The sequence below is a fragment of the Plecotus auritus genome (assembly GCF_963455305.1).
Source record: "Plecotus auritus genome assembly, chromosome: 2".
Lineage (NCBI taxonomy): Eukaryota > Metazoa > Chordata > Mammalia > Chiroptera > Vespertilionidae > Plecotus > Plecotus auritus.
The window spans coordinates 121,235,365-121,258,218 of NC_137771.1; positions in this window are offsets into that span (position 1 = coordinate 121,235,365).

Here is a 22,854-nt window from a genome sequence, read left to right on the forward strand (position 1 = left end):
CAGCTGAGATATTCCTCCAGAATCTCAGCTGCCACCCCTAGGAGCAGGGCCAGCCATTTTTGTGTCTCCACCCTTCCTACCAGTCTAGATATGGCTTCTTCTGTAAACCCTCAGTTATAAGACTTCTCTTCAGCTAGTCTTCAGTTGGTTTCCAGTTAATTGTTCTATATTTTAGTTGTAATTCCTGTTTGGTCCTGAGAGGAGGTGAGTGTAATTTCTACTCACTTCATGGTCATCTTAGATCTCCAAAAATTCTTATAAGTTTAGAAGGTTACCTGAATAAAATGAATTAATGTGTAACTTTTGAGAAGACCTAAGGCATCAGGAAGAAAATTGGGCATTACAGAAATCCATTTATATTTCCTGTCAAATATATAACCAATTTGCTTCAGATTTCCTATAAAGAGCAGATATAAACACATCCCATACTGCTCCTGTGATTGCGTGGGGGCAGTTTGACTTTATTAACATAGAGATCCCTAGAATTTTTCATTTTAAAACACCTAAAAAATGTTTTGTTGAAAGTTAACTTGTTAAAACAAAAGCAAACAATAAAACCTTTAAAAAATAGTCCTTAAAACTATATTAGATAAAAAACATCAGTTCTATTGCAGTGGCCTATGGCATCCTAGTGTGTGCCGCAGTGTCTAGATGGGGTGCACAGGGTGCAGAGATTCTCATGGGACTTCTGTGAAACCACCACAGACTTGTCACTTCCTGTGTCAATCCCCATGACCTGCTCCTTTTGCTTTTATCAGGCAAATAGTCTGCTCTCATTCCACTCCATAAGGCCTGTCCTGTCACTTTCTCATTTCCCACCAGTCCTTCTCATGCTGCTGTTCAGTTGCAGAGTGATCTTGCTTATGATTTGCCTCACAGCTTCTTTCCTTTATTTTGGCATGCCCTCAGTTTCTACCTCCTTCATGGAACGTAAGCAGATTAAATAGAATTAGAAAATATATTCTCAGCAAGAATCTCTCATATTTTTCCTTTATTTAAATTGTAAAAAAAGTAGTACAGGATGAAAACAGTATATCCTACCTTCAGTGGAAACTGGTTCTCTTTTCTTATCAGAATTTAATTAGGTGTAATCATGTGCATAATGGAAAATAAATGGACTTTGTCATCAGTAGAACTGGATTTGAATCTGGACCCAATCATTGACTAATTGTGGGATCTTGTACAAATTATGTACCTCTCTGAAGTTAATTTTTCTTATCCATAGAGTTGGAATAATAGTGTTCTATTTCACAGCATGGCTATAAAGTTGATTATTTAAATCGTATGATAAGAGCTAGTTCTTTCCTTCTTCTCCTTCCTAAGAAGTTCTGCATTGGAGAAAATTTCTCACAAATTACCCAATCTTTGACACTACTCTTCAACTTAGTATTTCTTTCTAGTCTGTTAACAGGAGTTACAGAAAGATAAAAGATAAAAGTCTGTTTTATGAGTGATGAAACTGTGACCCTCAGCAGTACAGTGACTTGGCCAGGTCAAGCCATAAGAGACTAGGATCTAATTCCAGAAGTCTTTGAAATCATTCGTGGAACATTTATTGAAAATTTATCATGTGTCACATTCCATGTTATGCACCAAGAATATAAATCTAGAGTTCAAAATCTTCGAAGAGAGATAAACACATTCAACAAACCATAATATGATGTTATGTGTGCTAATATTCCTCCTGTTAAAGAAATTTAGGGTGAGGGCATGTGCTGGGGGGTGGGAGTGTCCAGGGAGAGTTCAATGGGAAAAAAGGGAGACACATGTAATGCTTTAATCAATAAAGAATTAAAATAATAATAATATTGCAATGTACGGGCCAAGGGGGTACTTGAAATATCAGGGGGACCACTCTGTAAAGTATGTTATTGTCTAACCACTATGTTGTACACCTGAAACTAATACAGAATAATATTGAATGTAGACTACAATTGAAAAAAAATGAAAATTTTATGTTATATGTTTTCATCACAATAAAAAATAAAATAATTTTTAAAAGAAAGAAATTTAAGAGCCCAGGGCTGCATTTGTTCCAGAATGTGAATGTGAAAATCAATAGATTTTTATTAAAGAGGCTGCAGAATGCTTCAGGTTGAATCATAAGGGAAGGGAAGTGACCTATTATAGAATTTCCCCTCACCCGAAAGCTCCACCAGTCTTTCATTTACTTTTTAATCCAACAGATATTTGTGGAGACATTTATGGATACACATTTATGTGTATCATGCATGGAACCAGGTTTACAAAGATGAACACAGTAAGACTGCTGTCTCAAAACTCAAGAATTGAAGAAATGTAAGTTGACAGCTTTCTGGGCCTTTAATATGTACACATTTTAAAGAAATATTAGGAGTAATCTAAGCTTAAGTGTGATGTCTTAATGCAGGTACTTAATGCAGGTACTTAAAGAAAGTACTACAATTAGAACCTTATTACTTCAAAGGTAAGTTCCTATGTCATCTCCTCAACATTAAAATGAAACAATATTAAACAAAATGACATTATACGAGGACTTGCTATATATACATATCTTCGATATAGGGAAAACTTCTCCTTTGAAATTCAGGGGTGATTCTTATGCTAGTAACTTGGTCAAGATTCATATTTTCTCTTTGGCTATCATGAATAAGCAGTCTAAATTGCCATGGTCAAGAATTGATTTCTAATGTATGTCAACATCATTGCAGTTGACTTTCAAATCTCAAATCTTTTCTCTGACCATGAAATAGAAATTATAAACTTGACATGCATATGTATATTATATATATTACATATATATATTACATATATATATATAATTTTTCACCAAGTCATACTAACTCAACTAGTTCACCACTGTTAAAATACAGTTGTGAAGTTATCAAATTAATGTTACAACAAAATCAATATCTATTAATGGGTTTTGCTTTTGTTTTTCCCTGCATCTTCTAAACCATTTTCTCTTAAAATAAGCCAACCTCCCAAATGTTAGGGTGTTAGTGTCAGCACATAACAGAACTAATGGACTAATCAATTTTTTGCTTTTTAACATTATCTGCAGGGCCTAGATAAGCATTATTTGTTCATTTTTATTTGGAATTAGCTTCATGGAACTTTATTGAGGGGATGTGAGAACTATTTTATTTCTATAAATACCTTCTGTTACTGAGTATAGCATACAGGAGAGAAGTGTTGCTTTCAAAGATTTATAATTACCTCAATCACAATACTTTGAAAAGGAAGTGGAAAGAATAATAAATATTCTGTTGATGCCTTTCCTTCAAGCTTTATTAAGATTGCACTCCCCCTAAATGTTTATAGTGTTGAGTAGAAAAAAGAAGGGTTTTATTTTCAGTTTCTTTTTCCAATATCAAGAGGTCTGCCATGGATGGTAAACCTGTCAAAACAATTTGTGGTAAAGAAAAACTCAATTTTTAGAGCATAATATCTCCATACAGTGTTTCTGCAGCCTGATCCAAAATTATCCATTTAAGTCATGATGCCTCTCTACCATTAGAGACTAGTACAGTGCACTCTAAGCAAGGATTTTAGACCTTAGAGTTTTGATAAAGGACCTGGTGTTTGTTAGAAATAATGACTTTTCTAGGGAAGCTTAATCACAGGACAATCTTTCTTAAGTAAATGCTCCAGGGAAGGGCAAAAATCGATTGCCTTGTAGAAAGGTCTTTCCCTAAAGGTCAAAGCCACTTTCACTATAAAGTACAGAGAGTTATTTATATAGAGTAGTTCAGAAGTACAGAAGTAGTGAGGCATGCTACAGCTCCTTTTTTTTTTTTCTTTGCTTTAATATGGAAAGGCAAAGTCACATTTAAAATCCACACTCTTCTTGAGGTGTGTATGTAAAGGCCAAATAAAATCTGCTTTCAGATTAAACTCTTTCAGTGGTACTAGCATTACCAAAAAGGAAGCATGGGTTACTGGTATCTCTTAACAAGCTGTTCATCTCAAGGTACTGTAATAGCATAGTACTGCCTATTGTTAAAAAAGGAAATGAGGTGATATTATTCATATTGTCTCTTCTCTTCTTGCATCTCTAACTCTCTTCCCTCTACCTCCCTGGTATTGCAATGTCTGACTCACATGCATTCTACTCATTATCTGGAGGTAGATCAGAAAATATCTCTGTGAATATAGGACAGGAAATACTCCATTGGTATGTTAATGTATTCCACTAATCATAACTGTTAGTGTAATTCTTTCATTCATATTAGGGTAACAGAATAAGTAAAAGTAGAATAAAGTTGGCATCCTTCTGTGCCAGATAACAGCATTTGGAAAGATTCATGCCTTACCCAACAAGGCCTCCTACTCTGATTACTTAAAAACCTGCCTTTGAACAGAAACTGCTACCACAGTTCATATGGTCTTTATAACTTTGATTTTTTGGCTCCAAAACCAACAAGATGTCTTTTCTTAAACTGAAATACCTCATTACCCATTATAGCAAGCCAGTGTGATATGCTTACTGTTATGCTTTCAAGATGTGAACATGAAGTTTCCATGTTTGAATTGTATTCTCAGAGCCCTCCCATCTCTGAAACAATTAACAGAGAGCAATTACTTGGTACTTTTATATTCCTCAAAGGATCAGATGTGCTATTGAAATCCAAGTCAACTGACCTACCTGTTTTGTGCCAGGTATGCACCTGAGGCCTTCTGAGTGGAGTGTGAGAACTTTCCTATTCCTCTCCCCCTCAAAAAGCCCCATTCTTATTCCCTCAGTCTTGAGCCCTGACTGAACCTCTCTTCTGTTTCTTCACACTCAGAGCCACATCTCTGCTGACTCCTTCCAGAGAACTAGCATCTTCTCATCTACCAGAGATTTGAATTCTGTGGGAAAAGTAAGCATCACAGCTTGTAACCACTGGGAATGGCAGGCATCAATTCTTTTTGCAACTTTGGGGCAGCTAAATTCCTCTTTCCACATACCCCTACAATCCCTGCCCACCACTCAGGTGTAATTTCTTCTGGTTGTCTCTCTTCTGTTTATTCTGCTCTGGACTTTTCCCTCAAACTTCTGCCTGCCTCCCTCTTCAACCCTGTCCCACAGTTAGCACAATCCCACATATCCTCAGCTGCTTCCCTAAAGACTTTGTTCCTTGTCCTTGAGACCAGGCTCATTCTAAAGGATGCTACTTGCCCTCCAGGCTGCAGGCTTCCAAACCATTCTTCTCCACCCTCAGGGAAAATGGGCCCAACCTATGCCTTTGAGCCTCTTGCTGTTCACCCTCTGGCCCTACTTTACCATTTTCACCAGCCACTTTATCATTATTCCTCTCACTGAAGAGTTTTTCACCCAGACAGGGTTTTAGATTTACCCCTCACCCTCTACTCAGCCTGGGTCATTTTACATCCAAATGGATGACCGTGGAACACTCTGCTCTCTGTCACGAAGTCTTCTGGTTGATCACCAACCCTACTCCCTCTTCTTCTTGGGCACTCATTTCCCAGCCTCCTTGGCACATGAGTCATGTGACTGAGTTCTAACCAAAATAATATGGTCACAAGCAATACAGTAGTTCTCCCTTATCCATGGGGAGATCAAAGACTCCCAGTGGATACCTAAAACCATGGCTAGTGCTGAATCCTATATATATACTATGTTTTTCCCTATACATACATACCTATGATAAAGTTTAATTCATAAAATAGTGACAGGAAGAGATTAACAACAATAACTAATAATTAAAGAGAACAATTATAATAATACTAGAGGCCTGGTGCATAAATTCGTACACGGGTGGTGTTGGGCTGGCCCACCCTGATTGGAGCCAATCAGCTGGGCGGACTGGGGGGAGAGGCCATGGGTGATTGGCGGGCCAGCCCCACCCCTAATTGGGATGGGGGGTGATGATTGGGGGCAGGGCCAGCCAGGGGGAGGGGCCAAGGGTGGTTAGCTGGCCTGCCCACACCCTGGTCGAACTCCTGATTGAACTCCTGGTCAAACTCCTGGTCAAGGGAACAATTTGCACATTAGCCGTTTATTATATAAGATACTTTGATAAAAGTTATGTGAAGGTCATTTCTCTTTCTCTGGTATCTAATCTGATAACCTAGATGGCTTCTAAGTGACTAACAGGTGGGTCAAGAGATGATTCACATCCCAGCTGGAATGGTGTGAGATTTCATCATGCTATTCAGAGTGGTGCACAATCAAAACTTACGAATTGTTTATTTCTGGAGTTTTCCATGTAATATTCTTCAACCATGGTTGACTGTTAGCAATTAAAACCATAGAAAGCAAAACCTCAGGTAAGAGGAGACTATTGTATATGCCACTTTCTGGCTTGAGCCATACAAGCTTTTCACAAATGATACCCATGCCTTTCCCTGCCTTTTGCTAACTGAGTTGAGAATCTCAGGGTGGCCTTGGGACCAACTTATAGAATATGCAGCGGCACAAGTGAAAGCAGCGTGGGTGCTTGGAGAAAAGCTGCCCAGCGAAGAACACCCATATCAGCCTATTATGTGAGTTGGGGGGAAACAACTTCTACTGTGCTAAGCCACTCAGATTTTGGAGTTTATTTGTCCCAGCAGCTGGCCATTGCCTCAACTAATATCCATTGCTCAAATAAACTTCCTGACTTCACTTTAGCTATATACCCCCAAGGTCACAAATCATAAATTTCCCTCTTCACCTCAACCACTCTCTGGCCAATATTTTCAACTCCTTTTATATTTTTCGTCCCCTAAATGCATCTGGAAAATCCTCTACCCTGTTTGAATCCAGTTATTCACATTTTCTGCCTTTCTCACCAGAGCACTGGTGCTGCTGAAGAAAATCCCAACCACACCACACCAACTGTGTCATGGGCAGCCACCAGAGTCCTGCTACACTTGGTTAGTCATCTCTCCCTGGCTCTGCTCTCTTCAAACCTCTGACTCTGTGCCCAACCCCACCCCAGCAGTGTGCCACCACGCTCACACAGCTCCCTCCCCCCATCTTTCCTCCCTCTAACCACCACCTGCATCTAAAGCCAATCCCTTCAGCCTTTCAGATGCCTTATCTTCCGTAGGGTCCTTCTTCTGTAGCTACAAATGTTCCTTCTTTGTGTGATCTCCCTATGAGCATTGAACACGCTCTTCCATCCTCATTCTCACCTTCCATCCCACTCTTTATCTCTTCTTCTCATCACAGATAAACTTCCTGAAAGAGTTCCCTCTTCTCCTCTGCCGCTGGTATCTATCTGCCCTCCTTATATCAGAGAAACTGTTCTCATTTGGAGATCACCAAGGATGTACTTGTTAAATCCAGTGCACACTTTCAATTCTTATCTTATTTGACCCCTCAGCAGCTTTCAGCAGGTTTCCTGACTTCTTACTCATCTGGTTTTTCTTCTACCCCTCTGGATGTCCCTTTTCCATTTTGTCTCTATTTAGCATCCTCTTTCTTTAAATGTTCCTCAGAGTTCTTTTTGCCTTAGGCATTCTCATATCTCTATGTACGTCTTTCCCTGGCCAATCTTATCCACTGTCATATAATCAAGGATTTTTTTATCTGATGGTTCCCAAGTGGAAATATCCATCCTAAAGTCTTCTCTTGGGCTAGGGAGTTGTCTTAGTCCATTTGGGCTGCTGTAACAAAAATGCCACAGAGTGGGTTCCTTATAGGCAACAAACATTTACTCCTCGCCATTCTGGAGGCTGCAGCAGAGTGATGAGAACCCTCTTCCTGGTTCATAGACAGCCATCTCCTTACTGTAACCTCACATGGCAGAAGGGGAGAGGGAGCTCTCTTGGGCCTCTTTTATAAACACACTAATCCTAATCATGAGGGCTTTGCTCTCATGACCTAATCACCCCCAAAAGCCCCACCTCTTAATAACATCACATTGGGGATTAGATTTCAACATATGAATTCAGGGGAATTCAAACATTAAGTCTTTAGAAGGGAATATATATTGAGCATCTGTGTCCATTTAGATGTACCTGTGGCACTTTAACCTTAAAGTTTCTAAAGCTAAACTCATGATCTATCCTGTCTATGCCCCAAAACCTTTCTTCTGCTGTTGTTTCTATCACAGCAAAAGGCCCCTCCATCTACTCCAGAGCCTGAGCCTAGAAATTCAGGAGTCAACCTTGGCTCTTCTCTTTCAATGGCCACATCAATCCATTCATAGGTCCTGTAGATTCTCTTCAATGCCTCTTGAGTCTGTTCACCTATTTCAACTCCCACTGCCACCAGTCTATACTGAGTCACCATATAAACTGTCCTGAGTAGTACAGCTGCTTCCTTACTATCCTTAGGGCTCTAATGTTCTCCCTTACTAATCCACTATCCAAGTGGGTAGAGTGATCCCTGTCTCAAAGTGAACATGATTGTCCATCCCCACTTAAATTCTTCTCCTAGGATCACAGTCAGTGTCTAGACTCCACCCCAAACTTATAGAAACAGAATATACCAGAAAAGTTTATAAAAGTCTCATGATAACATTCACCAGGAGTCTTGCTAAATTTACAGCTTCTTGGATCTTTTGCCTGGAGAGTCTAGTCCACTGAGCTTGAGACGAGACCTGGAAATGTGTGTTTTAATCAGTCCCCATGCACATGTACCCTCAGGAGCATTTGGAAAACATCAGTCAGGCCCTAAGCTCCATGGAGGTAGGGATTATTTCTGTCCCTTTCATATCTGTATCCATTACACTTACACCCTTATGTGCCAACAGAAAGTTGAAAGGAAGAAAGGCAACAAGAGTGCACTGACTTTCCCCAGGGGATCTGCTGCTAGAGGGAGACCGGCACAGTCTCCTGATGGTTTTAGTCCTCAGTCAAATTAACAAATTGGCAGTCTGGCTGTGTGGTGTGAGTCCCTTGAGAACTTAGACACTGTGAGTCTAACCCCAAAGGTTTCACCACCTCTGTATGGAGATAACAATACTACCTGCTGTTGACGGAATGAAACAAGATAATGTTTGCAAGGTGTCCATTATGCCTAAAGTAATCTCTGTGGGTGGGATCTGGAGCAATCAGTTACCCACCCTATGCTAACATGTCCTTTGGAAGAGAGATGGAGTGGGGGGAACAGAACTGAATTTATCCCCAAGTGTTACATAAATTTTAAGTAATCTCTAATGCAATTTTAAAGCCTTGGTTTTTTTTTTCAAGTACACAAGGTGTGGTTGTATTGTTCTGTTTTGTTTCTCGGAGCAGGGTATAAGGAGCAGAGAAGCACTTCAGCAGCCCTTGAGTCCTGACATGAAGCTACAGTGGCTGCTGCCTCTGCCTTCTTTCCACTGGTCCTGGGAGTGCTCTTTAATGATGCCAATAATCCCCCAAAGGGTCAGAACACACTTAAGAATCCTGGCCAAATATACTCTTGAGTCATAGTGTTTATATGGCTCCTGACAATAGGAAACATCAACCTCACAGCAACAGTGATGTCATTTTTCTGCCATCCATTTGCTGGAATTCTTAGGGAGTGCATGCAAAGATGAAGAATGAAGAAATGCCCCAAACCAATAAACCAAGACCTCTTTGTGTGGTTAATAACCATATTTATTCCTGAGCATTCTGGTCCTGTAATATTTAAGCACCCTAAAGTATTTAACTCTCTCTGGGTCACAGGAATGTTACTGTTTCAAACTGTTGCCAAAATAATTTCTAAGACACTTTCCCAGATTTTAAGGAGCACTTCTAAATGCATGCTGGGCCCATCTTTCACTGCATTTTTTGCGTAGAAGCACAAGTCTGCTTAAAACATCTCACACACTGTGGCCAAGTGATTTTGAGTCCTTATCATTATTTTTTACAAGAGGACTAGCTTCATTCTGCTAGGAGAGCACTGGAACCCACTCTTGGTGGTTCTCACTCTACAACTCTATGCAAAGTGTGTGCAAGATAAATTATCAATTCATTTTTATTTTTATTATTTGACTGGAAGTCCATGCTCTGAAAAAAAATGAGCTGAAGGCAAATAACAGAAGTGTGTGCGCACCCGTGTACACACACACACACACACACACACACACACACACACACACACACACAAAGCATGCACACAAGGCAAAGTAATCCCACTTCTCTTGGGCTCACTGTGGTTAAATCCCCCAAACTGTTGCATCATATCTAAGTGCCACACGATATGATGCACTTGTTTAGATGAGAACTGCTGAGAGATATGGCTATCATTTACTCCGGATGCATAGCCACAGACAACATCATCCCATAGGCAATGAACCTGAGCACATTTAGTTCCCTATATAGGAAGTTGAATGGTGATAACAAAAGGTCAAGAGGACTTTGAGAGTTCACCGACATTGTTGGTTCTGTAAGTTCATTATCTCTGAGACATGAAGCCAGTATTGGATCACTCCCATAAGACCCACATTTCTTTTGTGATCTCACTGACTCAGAGAATCAACATGTAATCATAGGAAACACCTAAGTGGTCAAATAATTAAGATACACCTTACTATGCAAGAGAGGTGAGTGCAAGGTGCTCTGGGAGGAGAGTGGACAGAGCAGTGAGTGGTGTGAGTAGAGAGGCAGGAGGTGGAACAAGATGCCCACTTGATTGACATTTGTTTCATGAAATGTATGTTGCATGGGTTAACATCCTAGCTGGCCTTTCAGGATGAATAGCAGTGGCTGAGCAGAGAAGAGGAGAAACAGCACTCAGAGGGGAAGATGTGGTTTGAGAAAAGGCCACCTCTGCATGATTTTACCTAATTCTGAGGAATCTTGGAGATAAAATATCAGAATCATAGAGGTGGAAGGAGTTTAGATATTACCTAACCCACTCTGATTTTATTTAAGGACCTGAGAGGATGAAAAGATTGCTAAACTTTTGAGGATCTGAGATTTCAAATCTCACGCTGAAAAGAGGTAAATAAAAGGAAAGAGTCAAGCATTTATTCTGCTTTTATTATGTAAGTCATACCTCAGGCATATTTATCAATGAATTGCAATAGATCTTTGTTAGAGACAGATTTGAAAAAAGTATAAGGAAAAAATTAAGGGAAATTTGACTCTGACTTTAATATTTGATGATATTTTAGTATGTATGTTAAAGACACAAGATGAAAAGATATATCTGGTATTTGCTTTGAATAGTCTAGCGTGGGACAAGGAGGGAAATTTAGGTGAAATAAGTTTCACCATGACCTGGTAAATGCTGAAGCTGAGTACACAGGCATTTATCCAACAATTTTCTCTACTTTTGTATATGTTTAAAATTTTCCATTATGAAAAGTTAAACAAAAGCCTGCCTAACCAGTCAGTTTGTCTCATTTTATTCCTAGGGATTTTCCCTCTAGAACTTACTTCCACCCAGATTTATATTTATAACTGGAGTAGTTGGAGTTTAAGCATTTTTATCTGTTGTCTAAAGAATAATGATGAACTACTAGCCAACACCAAGAGTGTTGATGGACTTCAGCATGATCTGGGTGCTCTGCCTGTATCTCATTTAATCCTCACAACAACCCTTTGAGGTAATTCATTATTATAATGATACCCATTTCACAGGTGAGAAAATGAGGTACAGGTTAGTAATTCACCCAAGGCCTCAATGTGGAAAATGGCTAGTAACTGTCTGGTCTGGCATCTATGCACATAACGGGGAGGCAGAGTGCTTCTCAGGGGTGTGCACATGTGGCTTCAGTTACAGGCATATCTCTCATCTATTGCTATGTAACACACCACCCCCAAACCTAGTGGCTGTTACATCTCACAATTCTTTGGGTCAGCTGGGCTTTTCTGTCTTTCGCCTGGGCGTGGCATTCAGCTGGAGGGTCAGCTAGTTCACTTCTCTATGACAGAAGCTGAAAATCCCAGGGAGTTAGGAGGTCAAGGAGAGAAGAGATCCTGTGGGCTGGATTTTGTGCTTTCTAAAATATCAATTTTAAGTTTATCAATGTTTATATGCAAGTAGATAAAAAGATAATTATTTCTTAAAAGTTTATAATAAACCTGTAGCCCCTCAGGCCTTTCTTTCCTCTCAGCCATCCAGGTCCCTGGAGGCAACTACTTTTAACTCTTTTCACCATGTCTTGTGGTCCCCCAGTTTTTAACATGTTCACTTCCACCTTCTCTTACCTGCCTTCCACTCTGTAATATAATTGTGTTTCTATATTTTAATTAAAGCCCATGCAATGTTTTTATTTGTATCATTAGCTCTTGACTCAAGAATTGTACTGAGATTGCACTTACTTTCTTTACTTTTCCCCCCGAGAAATTTACAATTATCTCATTTTTAAATTACTTGAGTTCTTTTTTAAATAGTTGATGTCTTCCTACATACTGTAACCATTTTACCAAAGGCACTTTAGTAACTGTTTCTAAACAGTCAAATCTCTCAGAAAATTTATCACCTCTCCTCCTCATTTTGCTTTGTTTTGATTTTGTTTTCACTCTGATACTCACCATACTGTTGTCTTTGTATATGAGGGTTTTTTTCCCCTAAGCCCCTTCACCTTTCACCCAACCCCTTCACTCTCCTCTCCTCTGACAGCTGTCAGTCTGTTCTCTGTACTTATGAGTTTGTTTCTATGTTGTTTATATGTTTCTTTCACCACATATAGGGTGTCCCCCAAAATGTATGCACCCTTTAATAGCTGATAGCTCAATTTTGAAAATAAAATGTATTTTAATAAGCACTGCCTTTATAATTATTCAAAGTGTGTGTATACATTTTTTGGGATATCCTATATAAGTAAAATCATATAGCATTTGTCTTCCTCTGACTGGCTTATTTCACTTAACATAATACTCTCCAGGTCCATTCATGCTGATACAAAATGTTGAGTAGTATTCCATTGTGTAAATGTACCACAACTTTTTTTATCCACTCAATTACTAATGGGCAGTTGGGCTGCTTCAAAATCTTAGTTATTGTAAATAATGCTGCAATGAACACAGGAGTGTATATATTCTTTTGAATTAGTGTTTCATGTTTCTTCAGGTATAGTCCCAGAAGTGGGATTGTTAGATCATAAGATAGTTACATTTTTAATTTGTTGGGGAAATTCCATGCTGTTTTCCATAGTGGCTGCACCAGTCTGCATTCCCACCAACAGTGCACAAGGGTTCCCTTTCTCCACATCCTTGCCAACAATTGTCTGTTGACTTATTGCTGATAGCCATTCTGACAGGTGAGAGGTGATATCTCATTGTGCTTACAATTTGCATTTCTCTGATAATTGGTGATGCTGAGCAATTTTTCATATGTCTATTGACCATTTATATGTCCTCTTTGGAGAAGTATTTATTCAGGTTCTTTGCCCATTTTTAATGGATTGTTTGTGGTGTTTTTTGGTATTAACTTTTATAAGTTCTTTATAAATTTTTGGTTTTAACCCCTTATCAGATGTATCATTAGTGACTATGTTCTCCCATTCAGCAGATTGTCTTTTCACCAATTTTCCCAATACCACTTATTGAATAGACTGTCATTACCCCATTGTATGTTTTTGCCTCCTTTGTCAAATATTAATTGGCCATAAGAACATGGGTTTATTTTTCAACTCTCTATTCTGTACCATTGACCTACATGGCAGTTCTTATGCCAGTACCATGTTGTTTTGATTACTATGGCCTTGTAGTACAGTTTGATATTAGGTAGTGTGGTCAGCATTTAGTTATTTTATTTTTTTTATTCAATTGTAAATGAGATTGTGTTCTTTTACTTTTTGCCTGTTGAGTATGATGTTGGCTGTGGGTTTTCATATATGGTCATTATTATGAGGTACTAGAGGCCTGGTGCACAAAATTCGTGCATGGGGGGGGGGGTGTCCCTCAGCCCAGCCTGCACTCTCTCCAATCTGGGACCCCTCTCACAATCCTGGATTGCTGGCTCCCAACCACTTGCCGGCCTGTCTGCCTGATTGCCCCTAACCACTTCTGCCTGCCAGCCTGATCACCCCCTAACCACTCCCCTGCCAGCCTGATCGATGCCTAACGGCTCACCTGCTGGCATAGTCACCCCCAACTGCCCTCCCCTGCAGGCCTGGTCGCCCCCAACTACCCTCCCCTGCTGGCCATCTTGTAGCAGCCATCTTGTGTCCACATGGAGGTGGTCATCTTGTATGTTGGAGTGAAGGTCAATTTGCATATTACCTCTTTATTATATAGGATGTTTCCTCTGTGCCCACTTTGCTGAGATATTTTTTCATAAACTAGAGGCCTGGTGCACAAAATTCATTCACTGGAGGGTGTCCCTCAGCCCAGCCTGCACCCTCTCCAATCTGGGAGCCCTTGGGGGATGTCCAACTGCCAATTTAGGCCTGATCTGGCAGTCAGACATCCCTCTCACAATCCAGGATTGCTGGCTCCTAACCACTCACCTGCCTGGCTGCCTGATTGTCCCTAACCACTCTGCCTACCAGCCTGATAGCCCCCTAACCACTCCCCTGCCGGCCTGATTAACACCTAACCGCTCCCCTGCCAGCCCAATCACCCCCAACTGCCCTCCCTTGCAGGCCATCTTGTGACAATGTGGGGGTGGCCATCTTGTGGTGGCCATCTTATGATGACGTGAGGGTGGCCATCTTGTAATGACGTGGGGGCAGCCATCTTGTGATGATGTGGAGCGGCCATTTTGTGACAATGTGGGGGTAGCCATCTTGTGGCGACGTGGGGGCGGCCATCTTGTGACACCATGGGGGTGCCCATCTTGTGATGATGTGGGGGCGGCCATCTTGTGATGACATGGGGATGGCCATCTTGTGACAACGTGGGGGTGGCCATCTTGTGATGAGAGGGTGTGAGGGTCAATTTGCATGATACCTCTTTATTATATAGGATGGGAGACATATTTTACCAAATGCTTTTTCTGCATCTATTGACATGATCATATGATTTTTATTCTTCATTTTATTTATGTGATGTATCATGTTTATTGATTTGTGAACACAGTACCAACCTTGCATCTCAGGAATAAATCCCACTTGATCATACTCAACAGCAAAAAGTAGAAGTGTTTCTCTTAAGATCAGAAACAAGACAGGGATGTCCACTTTCATTACTCTTATTCAACACAGTAATGGAAGACCTAGCAATAGCAATCAGACAAGAAGAAGAAATAAAAGGCATCTAAATTGGAAAGGAACAACTAAAACTGTCATTATTTGCAGATGATAGGATACTGTATATAGAGTAAGATTCCACCAAAAAACTGCTAGAACTAAAAATGAATTCAGTAAAGTAGCAGGATACAAAATAAATATCAGTTGCATTTTTAAAAACCAATACTGAACTATCAGAAAGGGAAACTAAGAACACAATCCCATTTACAATTGAATAAAAAAATAAAACAACTAGATAAATTTAACCAAGGATGTAAAAGACCTGTACTCAGAAAATTGTAAGACACTGAAGAAATAAATAGAAGAAGATACAAATAAATGGGAGCATATACCATGTTCATGAATAGGAAGAATTAACACCATTAAAACACCCACCTGCTGAGAGATAACTAGTAGCAAACTTGACAAAAACAGACTTGATAAGCAAGTGCACTGGGGTTTGTCTTTGGACACCTGCAGTTGGGTGAAGGAAGGAGATGTCTTAGGGGCTTTGGCCTTATTATAAACTCTTTAGAAATAATTGTCATTTTAGTCTACTTGCATGTAAATAAACATTGATAAATTTGAAAATTAATATTCAAAAAAACACAAAATTCAGTGCACAAGGCCTCTCCTCTCATCAGTTTCCCAACTCTGAAATTTTCAACTCTTCACCTTATTTTCATTATCATCATAAGACACAGACTCTTCTTTAAGAGCCACCAACAAGATTGAGAAGGAAGTTGGAGGAATTATCACACACATATTAATTTCTCTTCTTTTATCCTATATCATAAGTAAAGTAATCATTCTTTCTGTGATTGAGCGGGTGGTGGTGGCTCACTTCTCCATGTCTAATTTCATAAATATGTGCTTCAATTAGCTTTTGTGAATGAAATAACTAAGTCCTCCTTCAATTTTATATTTTAGAAGAACCATTAATCTGGAAGACAAATAAAAATAAATTAATTTTTAATGGCTAATGTATCTATATAACTAAAAGCCTAAGTGACCATTGCAACTGAATGGACGACCGAACAGGCTGCATGGGTTGACTAGGCCAGCAAGGGGGTTAGTGAGGGGCGACCAAATGACTGAGCATCAGGGTGCATGGGGCAACCAGGCCAGCAGGGGGGCGTCAGTGAGGGGCAACCAAACAATCGAATAGCAGGCTGCGTGGGGTGACCAGGCCAGCAGGGGGGGGGGGCAGTAAGGGGCGACCAGGCTGGCAGGGGGGCAGTTGGGTGTGACCAGGCCAGCAGGGGAGGGGGCAGTTAGGGGCAATCAGGCAGGCAGGCAGGTGAGCAGTTAGGAGCAAGTGGTCCTGGATTGTGAGAGGGATGTCAGACATTCCTGAGGGGTCTCAGATTGGAGAGGGTGCAGGCTGAGCTGAGGGGACTCCTCCCTGTGCATGAATTTTGTGCACCAGGCCTCTAGTCCTATCTAATAAAAGAGTAATATGCAAATTGACCATCACTCCAACACACAAGATGATCGCCCCATGTGGTCAAAGATGGCTGCCCCATGTGGACACAAGATGGCCACCACAAGATGGCCAGCAGGAGAGGGCAGTTGGGAGGGACCAGGCCAGCAGGGGAGGGCAGTTGGGGGGGACCAGGCCAGTGGGGGGGGCAGTTGAGGGGGACCAGGCCTGCAGGGGAGGGCAGTTGGGGGAACCAGGCCTGCAGGGGAGGGCAGTTGGGGGCAACCAGGCCTGTAGGGGAGAGCATTTAGGGGCGACTAGGCCTGCAGGGGAGAGCAGTTAGGGGTGACCGGGCTGGCAGGGGAGGGCAGTTAGGGGTAATTGGGCTGGCAGGGGAGCAGTTAGGCATCTATCAGGCTGACAGGGGAGTGGTTAGGGGGTGATCAGGCTGGCAGGCAGAAGCAGTTAGGGGCAATCAGGCAGGCAGGCAAGCTATTTGGAGCAAGCAGTCCTGGATTGTGAGAGGGATGTTCCAGATTGGAGAGAGTGCAGGCTGGGCTGAGGGACACACCTTTCTCCCCTGCCCCCCGTGCATGAATTTCGTGCACCGGGCCTCTAGTATTTTCATAAAGAAGAACTGATTTCAATGAAAGTAATTTCAATAAAATAAAAGTGGGAGTATAAAATAAATAGAAATAGTTTCACTATAATGCATAGAAAATTGATCAAGGATTTAAATTATCATAAAGGCATTTGCCTTGGAAAATATGTATCGGCTCTTTTAAGATGAAATTAATTAAGATGAATGTCATTCTGATGACAATATCTTATTCACATACTGAGACAAAACATTCTCAATGTCAAATAATGAAACCCAGTCATCCTACATGAAAAACACCTTGCCAAAGATATGACTGAGCTTTTTGGTGTCTACCCAGAATCCATTCCCTCTTTTCTGTTCAGCTACCCACTGTCAATACCCTATGTTATACATCATTTTTAATCATTTTAGTTCTTTTAAACATTCTGTAGAATTTACTTTGAACCTCAAACTTAACTTGCATTCAGTCTTAGAAGCACTAAATAAACATTTATTGATCATCTACTATCTGCTTCTGCTTTGTTAGCAGCTGTGGGCATTGATCCAAAAAGACCCCATCTTTTATTTTAAGCAACACAAAGTAAAATTGTAGAATAGAGACTCATGATGGCACAATTGAAAATATGTACAAGAGAATATATAATAGGTAATAAATGAACAGCAATTCAGAGTTGTGAAAACACCCCTTCTAACAGCTGCTCAACACTAAGCCTGGAGCCGAGCATTCAGTAAGCACATGATAGTGTCTGTTGAAGAGGTCAATGTTTGGAATTTTTTGGTTTTGAAAGTTGAATAGGATTTATATAATAGAAATGGAGGAAGACATTGAGGATAAGGAGAAAAAGGTCCAAATTAAATGCTTCTTTCTTTGTGCTCTCCCAGCACTTTGTCTTTTTTAGTAGTTTCCCCTCTGCATTGTAAATATTTTCACAGATAGATGTCTCTTCTACTAGACCCACTTTGAGGGTAGGCACTGTGTCTTAAATTTTAGAACCCCAGCATTTATCCCAATACCAATTTTATAATGGGTACTCAATAAATATTTGATAAATTAATAAAAGATTGAATGCATAAATAAACAAATAGGAAAGGTCAAAGGATACTCAGGGGTTAGTGAGTTAACTAGTTTGGGGTGGAAGCTGAACTAATCAGGAGGTTGTTGCCTGTCAGTCTACACTGGACTTTTTTCACAGATGGAAGATCATGGTAGATTTTCAGCATGGTATTGAAATGAGTCTGCTCACAGTAATCTAAGTGATTTGTGTATTAACTTGTTTAACCCTCATCATTCTAAGGATTTGATCAAATTAACTCCATTTGTGTTAACTGAATCTCTAAGAGGCTAAAGAAATTACTTAGAATCACACAGTTACCAAATGTCCTGCCCAAGACTTGAACCCTAGTGTTTTCTGTCTCAGTTCCCATGCCACCCACTTTGGCACAGTGCCTCCTTCGACCACTCACTATTGGTGACAGGAAGCACAGACTGGTCAACAATTGGACTATTTGCAGATCTTACACTTGGGTCTCTGAAACATGAAAATGCAGATTTATCATTGTGTGACTCAAGCAGAGATTCAGTGATGAAAAGAGATACACTTCTCATTGTGTGCTTTAAACAGTGCCTCTTCCTCACCTGGAACCTCTCTTGGGTGAATTGCTAGGAATACAGGGACAGAAAGAAAGTCTGTTACTGTAAGATCAAGTCTGACTTCATCTTTGTCTTCAGTTAATTATTCTCAATCAGGTAACTCAAAGAGGTGTCAGGTTTTGCTTGAACTCAAAAGGAAAATTTTTGTTTCTTACCCTCTTCCAACCTTATCTAATTATCTGAATATTTGCATTTAGTATTTGACAGATGCTAATGTCTACTGTTGGTGTTCACAATAGTAAAGACATAAATTCTTTCCATCTTTAGAAAAATGGTTCACTGTAAATTAATTTTGATTCATTTCAGTAGCAGCAATAATACAACATTCATTTGCTATTCCAGGAGCTATTACTTGCATCTTGACATAAATTGCCTTATACTGCAGTCTTTATTTTTCTGGTCACCTGAAAGAATATCCTCAGCAAGTAAGACCTGTTGTAAAAAAATTGCTCCCAAATATTCTGTGTTCTAATGCCACCTTATTTCCTTCAGAGCAGAAGTTTAGTGGATTCATGGAACATTTGAAATCCAATGCCTGTCTCCTGCTGAAGTACCAAGAGCAATTAGTGACCTTGTTTTCTTGGTGAGTGATTAAATAACAAAGTACAGCTGTGGTATCTCATAATCACCAGGCTCAAGTCATGTGATTGAATGAATTCCCCGACTATGGGAGAAATCTTTCTAATACACAGGAGGAAAGGAGGTGAAAGAAACCAGTCTTTCAAATTCACAGAAGGACCCGTGTCTGTTATCTTCCTGGGCAATCATTGACATCCCATCAAAGTTGAATTACTGGCTTAGCAGAAAGGGCCTGGATGATGAATCTAAAATCAGATGCTGGTTGTCCCCCACTGGGGATGAGCCTACAGCACAGGCATGTGCCCTGACCAGGAATTTAACTGTGACCTCTTGGCTCCTGGGTCGATGCTCAACCACTGAGCCTCAGTGGACAAGCATTGGGACAATTTTTAATGTAGGGGTGGTTTAAATTAAATTAAATTTTAATTTAGGCTAAAGGAAAGAGGCAATATCCTCTAGCCTCAGATTTGTTTTCCCCCTTTGCTCAAATTCAAAAGCTATAGAATCTTCTGGAAAAAGCAAACTGTATACAGAGACACCACTTTTAATTTTGACATTCCATGGCTCTTACAAACCTCCCATTATTGTATAATCAAAGATTTATTTCCCTGCTCTACACTAGTTTTCAAAACCAAAGTTATCTGAAAGGTATACAGAGAGTATTAATTTGATACCTTACCTTAAAGACAAACTTCCCCAATCCCACAAAAGGTACAATACAAGAGTGAACCCTACTGTAAACTCTGGGTGACTATATGTCAATGTAGGTTCATCAATTGCAACTCATGTACCACTTGGATGGGGGATGTTGGCAGTAGGGAAGGCTGTGCATGTGTGGGGCAGGGGGCATATGAGAAATCTCTTGAAATTCTTGAAATTTTGCTGTGAACTTAAAACTGCTCTAAAAAATAAAGCCTATGAAAAATAAAAATAAAATGTTGGTTGAAGAGCCCAATCTATGAAAATAAGGCAGTGGATGCAACAATCATATTAGGGCATATAAGTTTGGTTTATTTGAAATTGTGATTGAATCTTTTTGTCACTCAGTGATCAATACATATTCTAGGAAAAACAATCTGTTTCAGGTTCCTTCCAGCCTGAGGACCCAATAGAACTCATTCCTCCTCACCTAATTTCACCTTCACCTTCCATCTGTTTCTAATGGAAGACTAATTATCTGCAATGTTTGAGGCTTGTCATTCTATCAATCTCTAATATTCTGAGAAAATGGCTTTTCATTTAAAAATTAAATAATAAAGTTATGTATAGTTCTCATTGAATGTTCATCTTTGTGGCTTTTCAGTTGTAAGCCACAAGGCCTTCACTATGGACTGGTCATATTTGAAGTTGTTGAGTTTGAAAATATTTGAATCTGGTTGCAGGCTCTGTTCTCTAAGACCTTGCTCTTTTGAGAGTCCCTGGATGAGCAGCAGCAGCCTCCCAGGGAGGCTTGTTAGAAATGCAGACATTCCAACTGACTGAATCAGAATCTGTGTTTTAACAGGAGTCCCAGGTAAGTCATATGCACATTAGACTTTGAGAAGTGCTGCCTGAGAGAGGAATGGAGGGAATGTTTCAGAATGTTTGAGGGAACCGATTGGTAGGACTATTTTTTGGAGGAAGGAAAGGGTGGAATACTAGAATGGAAACTGGGGGAAAAGTTTCTCAAGAGTTAAGAAGGGACATTCAATAAGGAAACGCTTAGGCCCTAATGTCAAATATTGTAGAAAGCTTGGGAAGGGTATGTCTACAGAATCCCATTGGACTTGCATGATAGAGGTTCTCAGAGCAGAGGAGGAAGCCAGATTGTGAAAAAGTATAGTAGGGAGATAGTGGCTGAAAAGTTGGATGAGCTTGAGACGTTCAATAGCTTTGGTGATGAAAAGAGTTTGGAGAAATGGCCTTGGGGTTAGGAGCAGCTGGTGAAGGCAAAGGGAAGGCAGTGACAGGGAATGACCAGAGGTGCCCACTGAAGAACCTTCTGAGTGCTTACAGCACAGATAGAGAAGAGCCTTTACCTGCAGGAGGATAATCCTCCTGGTACAAAGGGAGGGATTGTGGATGAGAAGATGGATGAGGAATCCTATGTCATGTGAGAACAAGTCTTGTCAGTTTAGCAGGAGAGGAAGCCTGCTGAGAACTGATAGGTGAGCTTAGAGAAGGCTGAACGATAATGAATGTTTTTGTTTTTTTAAAAAACACAAAAATATCTTATAGTGATTAAATGAACCTTTACATTCCTCTTCTTGAGGTTACTAAATATCTGTAATAAATAATATAATTGGTTAGTTGATTAGATTTTTGGGTTTGGGATTTAACAGGTTGGGAGTTTTTGCATTACGGTGAGCATATGCCTTGTGTATGAGCCAGCCTCTAGTGCTCCAAAGCAGTCCAATTTGTTCTACGTGTCACATATTCCTTTCTCACATCCCAACAATCTCATTTCTGGCCCCAAAGTCTTTTGAACTATGACCATTTTCCAATTATCTCCTCCCTGCCTTTCTGAAACATATGAAAATATTGACACTTCCCCTTTCAATAAAACTGCCTAATATTTTTAAATCAGTAATACTGATGTATAATTTATCTATACTAATAAAAGGGTATTATGCAAATTGGTCAGGATGCCCTCACAGTAACGACCGAAGAGCAGGCTGCATGGGGTGACCAGGCCAACGGGGGGGGTGGTGGGGAGAGAGTGAGGGGTAACCAAAAGATCAAACAGCAGGCTGAAGCAGGCCTCTAGTATTTAATAAAATTCACCATTTTAAAGAATGTAGTTTCTTGAGTCTTGGAAAATGTCTATACTCATATAACCATCAAAAAATTAAGGCCGGCAGGGGGGCAGTTGGCAGCAACCAGACTGGCATGGGGGGCCATGAGGGGTGACCAGGCCAGCAGGTGGGGCAGTTGGGGGCAGCTAGGTCAGCAGAGGGGGGCAGTGAGGGGTGACCAGGCCAGTGGGGGGATAGTTGGGGGTGACCAGGATGGCAGGGGGGGCAGTTAGGGGCGACCAGGTCAGCAAGAGAACATTTGGGGACAACCAGGCTGGCAGGGGGGGCAGTTAGGAGTTACTAGGACAGCAGGGGGGGCAGTTGGGGGTGACCAGGCCAGCAAGCGGGGGCAGTTGGGGGAGACCAGGCTGGCAGGGGAGGGCAGTTGGGGGTGACCAGGTTGGCAGGGGGGGAAAGTTAGGGGTGACCAGGACAGCAGAAGGGGACAGTTGGGGGCAACCAGGCCAGAAGGGGGGGCAGTAAGGGGCGACCAGGCCAGCAGGGGGGGGGGCAGTTGGGGGCAACCAGGCCAGAAGGGGGGGGCAATAAGGGGCAATCAGGCCAGCAGGCAGAGGCAGTTAGGGGTGATCAGGCTGGCAGGAAGGTGAGCAGTTAGGAGCCAGCAGTCCTGGATTGTGAGAGGGATGTCCCAGATTGGAGAGGGTGCAGGCTGGGCTGAAGCGACCCCCCCATGCACAAATTTTGTGCACCGGGTCTCTAGTATTTAATAAAATTCACCATTTTAAAGAATGTAGTTTCTTGAGTCTTGAAAAATGTCTATACTCATATAACCATCAAAAAATTAAGAGTTAGAATATTTC